The sequence below is a fragment of the Lathyrus oleraceus genome, chromosome 4 (genome assembly GCF_024323335.1).
Source record: "Lathyrus oleraceus cultivar Zhongwan6 chromosome 4, CAAS_Psat_ZW6_1.0, whole genome shotgun sequence".
Taxonomy (NCBI): Eukaryota; Viridiplantae; Streptophyta; class Magnoliopsida; order Fabales; family Fabaceae; genus Lathyrus; species Lathyrus oleraceus.
This window is the reverse complement of record NC_066582.1, coordinates 245,706,670-245,715,038: the sequence shown is the minus strand read 5'-3', so window position 1 is coordinate 245,715,038 and position 8,369 is coordinate 245,706,670. Positions and strand designations below refer to the sequence as shown.

The window sequence follows — 8,369 nt, the reverse complement described above, 5'->3', positions numbered from 1 at the left end:
TAAGTTAGCATTTCCAAAACCATGAATCGGAACAGAATGACCATTTCCTACGATAATACTATTATTTTTGCTCAAATTAAAATAAGATGAGAGATTACCATTCATAGCTGTCATGTGCGATGTTGCTCCAATGTCCATATACTAGGATGGGTCAGACTGAGTAAGATGTAGAGTGTGAAGAGCCGCTTCAATATCTGTCGGGCTTGGTCCAGTGGCAGTAAAGGTAACAGGTTGGGGTTTTGGTCCAAGAATACCAAATTGTTGTTGTTTTGGGCCAGCATTGGGTTTAGCCCAATAAGATGGGTAAGGGCATGGAGGAAGAGCCCAAGGGTATTGTTGTTGCCAAGGAAATTATTGCTGCCACCATTGAGGATACTGACCACGTCCACCACCTGAGCCACCGCCGCCGTTGTTACCGCGACCACCTCTACCGGAGTTCTTCCCCTTGTTACCGCGGTTACCGTTTCTACCCCGATTGTTGTTGTTGCCGTGATTGCTATTGTTGTTGTTGAGAGGGTATCGCACGGGATTGGCAGAAGAGGCAGAGGGAGATGCGTTCGCATCTTCTGATTTCATGAGTAAGGTCGTCGGAGATGATTGGTTGCCGAATTCGCGTGAAACGCGTTGAATCATGGTGGATTCTTCTAATTCCAACCGGGATTTTGCCGTTTCAAACGTCGACAAGGGATCGTGTTGCTGGATGTATGTAACGAATCCAGCATACGAATCTGTCAGTCCAGAAATCATCTTCAACACAAGACGAGTGTTGTTGACGGGAGAATCAACATTTGCAAGTTGATCTGCGAGGAGTTTCAGGCGATTGCAATATGCTTTTGTTGACGAGAAATCTTCCAAGTGCATGTTGGCGAATTGATGTTCGAGGTGGACTGCTCTTGAATGCTTGTTATCTTTAAACATGGCAGCAATTCTGTTCCAACAACTTTCAGCAGTATCATTGATTACCAGAATGGAACTGAGAATATCCTGAGTTACGGTGGCATACATCCACTGCAAAACGACCGTGTCGAGACGTTTCCAGAGACTGGGGTCGTTTTTCTTTGTTGCTTCTGCTGTTTGTTTTTCTTTTTCATCGATGGGAGGGATGATATGATCAAGCACGTTATGAACACAAGCTTGAACTTGAAACAACGTAGACCATGAGAGATAGAGGCTTGAATCATTGTCCAACGTGATTGGAATGATGGATTTCACGTTGGTGATTCCAAAAGCAGTGTGGAATTTGGGTTTTTAGGTTGTTGTTTCAGGTGTTGCGGCTGCCATGGCTGCAGGTAAGGGATAGTTTGAGTGGTGCGGAAGAATTTGAGTGGTGGCTAGGAAAGAAGGTTGATCGAAAACCTAACTGCTGATACCATATAGAAAAATATTTCCGTGATTTTTATTGATTATGAACCTGTAATATATACATGAATTCCAATTACATAATAGGAAAACTATTTATGCCTAATTATGCCTAATCAATGTAAATATTCTTTGACTATTATCTCATAAATATTCTTTCAAAAACTCTGTGAAGCAAATGGAATTTCATTTCTCTTCTCGTGTCCTCATACTTCTCAAAATGGCAAAGCTGAACGAAAAATCCGTTCTATTAATAATATAATTCGGACTTTACTAATTCATGCTTCTTTACCGCCAAATTTTTGGCACCATGCCCTACAAATGGCAACATATCTACTGAATATTTTACCAAATAAAAAGTTGAAATATCAATCACCTCTCAAAATTCTTTTTAAAAAAGATCCATCCTACAGTTATCTACGAGTTTTCGGTTGTTTATGTTACCCTCTTTTTCCATCAACCACTATAAATAAACTCCAATCTCGTTCCACCCCATGTGTCTTCTTAGGATATCCTTCAAATCATCGAGGGTACAAATGCTATAACTTATCCCTAAATAAAATCATTGTTTGTCGCCATGTCATATTTGATGAATCAAAATTTCCTTTTTCAAAGATGCACACTCTCAATCCAACCAATTATCAATTTCTTGATGATGAAGTGTCACCTTACATAAACCACTTTATCACACAACCTAGACCAGGTCCAACAATACCAAACATCACTGAACAAAACTCTCCACCACCTGCTCAACTAGGACCGACCCCAACTCCCCCTCAACCGGCCCAAACTTTGCCTTCCACATCTACTCCACCAAATATACCACTTCCTGCTATTTACCAATCTACCGTTAGCTCTGAAAACAAACCAGTTACAAGGAGCCAACATGGCACTTTTAAACCCAACCAAAAATACATCAATCTCCACACCGAAATCACAAAATCTCCTCTCCCTCGTAACCCTGTGTTAGCACTAAAAGACCCGAATTGGAAAATGGCCATGGATGATGAATACAATGCTCTAATTCAAAATAAGACGTGGGATTTAGTACCCCGCCCACCTGATGCAAATGTTATTCGTTCTATGTGGATTTTTAGGCATAAAGAAAAATCTGATGGTTCTTTTGAGAGGCATAAAGCCCGACTTGTAGGTAACGGTGTAGGTCAACAGGTTGGCATAGATTGTGGAGAGACTTTTAGTCCGGTTGTCAAACCAGCCACCATCCGAACAGTACTCAGTATTTCCTTATCTAAAGCATGGAAAATTCATCAGTTAGAGAAACAGTGTATATGCATCAACCTTTGGGCTTTAAGGATCCAAATCTTCCTCATCATGTCTGCCGTCTGCGAAAATCTTTGTATGGGCTCAAGCAAGCTCCAAGAGCGTGGTACAAACGATTTGCAGATTATGTATATTCTATCGGATTCTCTCAAAGCAAGTCAGACAACTCCCTTTTCATCTACCGGAAAGATACACACATGGCCTATCTTCTTCTTTATGTGGACGACATCATTCTCACTGCGTCTTCTGATAATCTTCGCCAGTCTATAATATCACGACTCAGCTCTGAATTTGGTATGAAAGACTTGGGACCACTAATTTATTTTTTGGGTATTGCAGTTACTCGACATGATGGTGGTTTGTTCTTATCTCAGAAAAAGTATGCAGATGAAATTCTTGAGCGAGCAGGCATGTCATCATGCAAATCATGTCCCACTCCGGTTGACAATAAACCGAAGCTTAGTGCCAAGACTAGCACTCCCTATGAAGACCCATCAGTATACCGTAGCCTTGCCGATGCTCTCCAATACCTCACTTTCACGAGACCCGACATCACATATGCGGTACAACAGATATGTCTTTTTATGCATGACCCCATGGACGATCACATGCACCCTCTTCGACGCATTTTGCGTTACATTCAGGGAACCAGTCACTATGGTTTACATCTCTATCCATCATCCACTACATCGTTGGTCTCTTACACAGATGCTGATTGGGGAGGATGTCCCGACACTAGACGCTCTACCTCAAGATATTGTGTTTTTCTTGGAGATAACTTACTATCATGGTCGTCCAAACGTCAACCCACATTGTCTCGATCCAGTGCTGAAGCTGAATATCGTGGAGTTGCCAATGTCGTCTCTGAGTCATGTTGGTTACGTAACCTACTTCTCGAACTACATTGTCCGATACACAAAGCTATTATGGTGTACTGTGACAACATTAGTGCCATATATCTTTTTGGTAATCCTGTTCAACATCAACGTGCAAAACACATCGAGATGGATATTCACTTTGTACGTGAAAAAGTAGCTCGTGGACAAATACGCGTCTTGCATGTTCCCTCGCGCTATCAAATTGCAGATATATTCACCAAGGGACTTCCCTTAATACTCTTTCAAGATTTCCGAGACAGTTTAAGCGTACGCCAACCTCCCACTTCAACTGCGGGGGTGTGACAGAACATTGTACACTTATGAGATGATAGTCAAAGAATATTTACATTGATTAGGCATAATTAGGCATAAATAGTTTTCCTATTATGTAATTGGAATTCATGTATATATTACAGGTTCATAATCAATAAAAATCACGGAAATATTTTCCTATAGGAATTATCTGGATTTTTTTCTTACTAGTTTTACGGAGATGCTTTTTAAATTTTTTTATAGATTTTTCTTTTCTATTTTACAGAGATGCATCTTCGAAATTTACTTGCCTTGATTTTGATATTGTTTTCTGTTTTGTATTATAGGAACAATGGCTAAAAATCAGAATAGGTTAAAGCATAGTCGTGTATCCCAACCTGCTTTCGTTCATAGGGAGAGCGCAATACGCTCGGGCCCACGATTTAGTTCTAATTTGTTAGATGCAGAGGCATTAACTTCATATGCCGTGTATCTCAAACTTCACAAGGTTGAATGTCTCATACGTCGACCTCCCGATGGCACGTGTTTCCTGCTGACCCTCCAACTAGAAGTCCCTAAAGCCCCTGAAGCCCTACAAGAGGAACCTGCTGCTAGTGATCCCAATCTTGATAGTTTTCCAGGACCCCCATATGATACCACCTTACATCCTCTATATGAATAAAATTCTATTAGGCAAATGTGGGAAGGATAAGTATATTATTTACTTTTACGTTACATTTGTTTCATCCTAATTGAGTTGCGACTGATGTTGATATATTATTTTTTATAGGAGCATGAAACGATAAAAGCTATAAATCATGCCATCAATATTTTGAACCTAGAACATAATGTAGACACATGGTTTTCAGATTGTGTCTGTTACTCTGGGCTTGTAGATTTATGCCCAACCACTGAATACAAGACCATTAACCATGACACGTTGACAGTTTTTTTGGAAAGATGGAACAAAGAGACATCAAATTTCCTTATCCGTCATGGTGAGATGTCCATCCCCTTTGATGATGTATCATGCCTTATGCATATTTTGGTTAAGGGAGGATTACTAAACTATTTCTGGATTAAGAAATTTGAGACACTTGAATTGATTGTAAACTATTTTGGAAGCTGACTCAGATAAGGCTCAAGAGGTTGATGCCATGAGAGGCGCTCATTCCCGATTTTCATACCTAACTGACCTGTACAAATACACCTTGGTTGCGGCATTGGAGGCTGAAGGCGATTACAAGCATTTTTTTTCCACAGACAATGTGCATTGAGATCACACTTCCTATACGTGGTTGACACGATAATTTTAATGGACAAAAGTGCAATCTACATTGATGCAGTCTACATGACATACTTCACCGATTTAGAATGGATCCACCAGTACAATCGGGGGTCGCATGTTTGGTTTATCTGTACTCAAAAATAGGTGAAGCTTGTATTTGGACAGATGATTGGAAGTTACAAACTATTTATGGTAATTTAAATGCAACCTTTATTGTTACTAATATTTTCACAACACTTGTGTTACACTTGTTATTAATATTTATCTGAATCATTTTCAAGTGTGGATCATCTCTCACTTTCCTCGCATATCCGGGTGGGAATCTCAAATATACAACACTGATGATTAGCCAAGTGCTTGCGCCTTTGCCCTGTACTTAGGGAATCAAGCCATAAAGCCATTATTCCAAGACCTCCCTCTGTGTATGCTTCTCCGATATTCCGCCGCGGAGATTTTGATGCAATACTCGATGGTTTCTATAGTTATCTGGTATTAGATGAGGCACACAGTGTGCCAACAGGTGAACCAGGGGCTTATGCGTAAGGCTAAATCAGTTTGCGATATCGAGTGTCACATCCTTACGTGACACCAGATATTATGGGAGCACTGCATATACCTGTTCATCAGAAGATATTGGAAGAGAAACAGACTAGGGATGACCATACATCGGACATGTTACCGGTCTGTCAGCATATTACGACGATTACGAGAGATGCCATAGAGAGAGAATATGTTGTGGAAGGAAGTTCTAATATGGCTGCCTTATAGACCATCTTACTCGAGGTACGAAATGCCTTGGGGTACAGGCGACGACAGAGAAGTAGGGGGTTAAAAATACAAAATCATTTATTTTTATTTGTATTTTGGTAACAATTGTATTTTCTGAACAAATTATATCGTGGTAATATTTACGATTAATTGATTAATGTTTGGATTTGAATTTATTAAGACACTTGCTATCAAATGTTAAGAACTCCCAACCTTTTTTAGGGATTATTCTAGAGATGCATCTACGAAACACTTATGACATATAAGTAAGGTGGTTGTTCATTACACTTTAAGTATTTTTTTCGAATCTTATAAATGCTCAAAAATTCTTTTACTCGAAAGTTAATTTTTGGACACATTCTTTAGCATGTTGTTCATATGATTTCACTTAAAAATGATTAAAAAAAAACGTGTTTGAAAGTTGACATTTGGATACTATCACTTACGGAAAAAACAACATATATATTTATAAGAAATGGTAAATTTTTGGTATTACTACAAAATTTGTTGGGAAATAACAACCTGCAAGAAATTTTGGAGTGAATTCTCAAGGAATTACAGTAGAAAATTTCACATAAAATCATGCCTGAAAGTCCGCTTTTGGACGCATCATATTCTATATAAATCAATTGTAAGTTAAATTAAATGACATGTCCAGTCCATAATAATGCATAATGAATACTAAATGACTTTGGTCTCCAAAATGTTACGATATTTTAGTTTTTAACATATAGAAGACAAAATGACATGCATAGCAAGGAACTTAAACTTGCCGGAAAAACTATAAGTTAAAGGAAGTTACCCCGTCTATCTTAAAATAAGGGTCATACTTGACACTTTCACACTAAAAAAATGTAATAAATGAAAGAGATAATAATAATTTTAACAAATTATTCTGATCATCTATTGGTGTATTTGAATTAGCATTAATGTAAAGTGAGAAAACAATGAATTAAGTGTATTAGTTAGATGATACAATTGAAATATAAAAATTAAAATTGTATTAGTAAGGTAAAGTGACAAATATTTTGGCACAAATAATTTTTTTAAATGTGACACTTACTTTGGGACGAAGGGAATAACCTTTTTCGAGATGGTGTTTTTGTATAAAACGATAAATGAATGTTTATTATTGATATGTTTTTAATTTTTAGAATACAAAAATAAAATTAATTATATAGAATTTATTTTAGTCTTCTAAAATTTTCAAAACTTCTCTGATACAGTTTTGAATTCTCTCAAATTAGGAGAATTTTGTATTATAAATTATAATAAACCTTCCAAACCCCTCTCCATCCAAATTCCTCATTTTTTTCCCGCACAATATTTTTCTTTTTTAGGATGGGTGTGATTCGAAGAGTAATAGTAGAAAAAAGAGAAAGTGTGAGAGATAAGTTTGAGAGATTGACAACTTTTCTTTTTTGCCAATGAAAAAGTTGAGAAAGGAGATTAAAAAGGAGTAAGTCTCACAACTTTGCATTTTTCTCGTCAATGATAATGAGAAAGTGAAAATAAATGAACTAAGAGTAAAAGTAGGAAGTAACTATATTGTAAATTGAATTATAAAAGAGTTATTTTTTCTTGATTGGGATTTCCCCACGGGTGGGATTGAGGACCAAATGTTTTACTGTGAGGCAGACAACTCTCAAAACCGCTTCAAATAAAGTAGTCAAGCATGAGAAAACATGTACCATTTGCCCTTGACATTTTTAGTTTTCTAGCACCATAAACAATTAATTTTTAATAAAAAGTGAAAGATTTATGCATAACAATGTTTTATCTCCTAAGACAATGAATGTAGTTTTTAAGAGGTATGGTTTTGCCATCCAAAAAGGGATAGCGACACAACTTGTTGTCCGTTTGCATGCTCTTTATGTATAATTTTGACTATATTAAATATGAATATAAATTTCAATATAAATTTTATTTTATTTACTTTTTTATTTTTTATTTCTTTAATATATTTTAATGTTTTAAAAAATAACAAAAAATTAATTAAAAAATAAAAAATAAAGAAGAAAATTATTTTTTACTTTTTAAATATATTTTAATATTGTTGTTTTTTTATAATTAATTATATTTTAATTATTAAAAATAAAACAAAATAAGTAAAAATTAAAAAGAAAAATTTTAGTCCAGTATTTTTCCGCCCACAAAGTACGGTAGAAGGGTTCTGCCATTTGGGTTATGATAATGCCTTCTATAAGTAGACGCGTGTAAGAAGGTAATATTATAATTTTTCCTTGTACTCATTTCACATATTTGTTAATCACGTATGTTTGATCTATTGTTTTTTTTGAACAAGATAAGCAGATGAGCGTTTGCTTATATCCAGATTTGAATTTCAGAACACTGGCTATAACCATCAACACTAGTTTTCGACAGTTAGGTGGTCGAATTAGAAATGTTAGAAAGTTGAATATCATTGTTCATACATAACCCTGACGGATGATAACCCATATGGTATCTACCTATATTATTGAGATTGTATACAAAATGATTTGATATCTATTGTATGTTTGAAATCCATAGAGGAAAAGTTA

The 8,369-nt window shown here is 36.4% G+C and overlaps 1 pseudogene; it reads right to left on the bottom strand.

Moving 5' to 3' along the window:
* Positions 1-572: 572 nt before the first annotated feature.
* On the bottom strand, positions 573-1,245 carry LOC127136891 (uncharacterized; annotated as a pseudogene).
* Positions 1,246-8,369: the final 7,124 nt, after the last annotated feature.